The sequence below is a fragment of the Belonocnema kinseyi genome, chromosome 7 (genome assembly GCF_010883055.1).
Source record: "Belonocnema kinseyi isolate 2016_QV_RU_SX_M_011 chromosome 7, B_treatae_v1, whole genome shotgun sequence".
In the NCBI taxonomy this organism is placed as follows: Eukaryota; Metazoa; Arthropoda; class Insecta; order Hymenoptera; family Cynipidae; genus Belonocnema; species Belonocnema kinseyi.
In genome coordinates this window covers 114,908,924-114,910,557 of record NC_046663.1, presented here as the reverse complement: position 1 = coordinate 114,910,557, position 1,634 = coordinate 114,908,924, and the positions used below count along the sequence as shown (strand labels likewise).

The following is a 1,634-nucleotide window of genomic DNA, read 5'->3' as shown; positions in this document are numbered from 1 at the left end:
AATAACAAAATTTAAATTCCAGGGAAAAGAGCATGTGTTTGTTATTGTACCAAATGATTTCCCACTACCAGAAGATGGAATTATCGGAGTTCCATTCATGTATAGTTATAAATTTAGGCTTTCAAATACTCATTTAGAATGAGAGAACGTTAAATACGAATTACATGACGATGGGATATTTGTACCAGAAAACTCGATTAAAGTAATTAACTTTCAAGTAGAAAAGAAACAGGGGCACATGCTAATTACAGATCATCCGCATATTCCGGACTCAATTTATAGAATCCAAAACCATGAATTACGAATTCCAATTTCTGATCATACAGGCCAAATGATGATGCTTTCAACCACGGAGATTCAACCCAAGTACATAAGTGTTCAGCCCGAACGCGAAGATAGAATACATTTTATTACAACAAAGGAATCAGCCAAGAGATTAGAACTTCTCCAAATAAACACAAGACTCTCGCATATTGAAAAAATAACCAAGAAGGAATAAACAAAATTATCCAAAGTTATCATATTTTCACCTTAGAAGGTGATCCTCTCCCATGCACAAATCTAGCAAAACACGAAATTATCTTAAAAGAGGAGAGACCCATTAACATTCCTTCTTATCGCCAGCCAGAGTGTCATAAAGCTGAAATCAACGTCAAGTAAAAGTGATGCTTAACAAACGAGTAATCTCTATGTCAAAATCACCATTCAACTCAACATTATGGGTAGTTCCGAAGAAAGCCGATGCTTCTGGGAAGAATAAATGGCGCATTGTCATTGATTTCAGAAAACTAAACGAACGAAGTGATCTAGATGCATACCCGCTACCAATAATCGATGATATACTCGACCACTTGGAAGATGCGAAGTTTTTTTCAGCATTTGATTTAAGCTCCGGATTCCATCAAATACCTATGGATCCAGAGTCAAAAAAATATACAGGCTTTAGTACACAAGAAGGTCATTTCGAATTTGAGAGAATGCCGTTCGGTCTAAAGAATTCGCCGGCAACCTTCCAGAGGATGATGGACACAGCTCTCAGAGGTTTAGTAGGAATTATTTGCTTTGTTTATCTTGACGACATCGGAGTATTCGGCTCAAGCCTCAAAGAGCACAATGAGAACATCGTCATATTCTTCGAATGACTGCGACAAACAGGATTGAAGTTGCAGCCTGATAAATGTGAGTATCTCAGACCAGAGTTAGAATATTTAGGTCACGTTATCACCGCAGAAGGGGTAAAACCAAACCCCAATAAAATTCAAGCGGTAAGGGACTTCAAAACACTAACAAATTCAAAACAGGTGAAATCGTTCCTGGGACTTGCCGGGTATTATCGAAAATTTATTAAGAACTTTTCCACTAGGGCTAAGCCACTAATTGACCTTACAAAGGAAAATAATCTTTTTTATTGGACATCAGGTTGCGAGAAAGCCTTCGAAGATCTAAAGAACTGCTTATGCTCATCGCCAGTATTAAGATACCCTGATTACAAAAAACAATTTCTTTTAACAACAGATGCTTCAAATTTAGGTCACAACAGAAAAGGAACTGCTTGCTATAGTCTGGGCAGTCAAGCGTTTGAGGCAATACCTGTTAGGAAGAAAGTTCATAATCCAAACAGATCATCAGGCCCT

At 37.6% G+C, this 1,634-nt stretch overlaps 1 protein-coding gene and 1 long non-coding RNA gene across 2 annotated transcripts in view; both read right to left on the bottom strand.

Moving 5' to 3' along the window:
* LOC117175956 (puromycin-sensitive aminopeptidase-like) overlaps window positions 1-1,634 on the bottom strand; it is a 44,565-nt gene that overhangs the window by 21,953 nt on the left and 20,978 nt on the right. The gene's annotated exons all lie outside the window — the stretch shown is intronic.
* LOC117175957 overlaps window positions 1-1,634 on the bottom strand; it is an 18,495-nt gene that overhangs the window by 8,324 nt on the left and 8,537 nt on the right. The gene's annotated exons all lie outside the window — the stretch shown is intronic.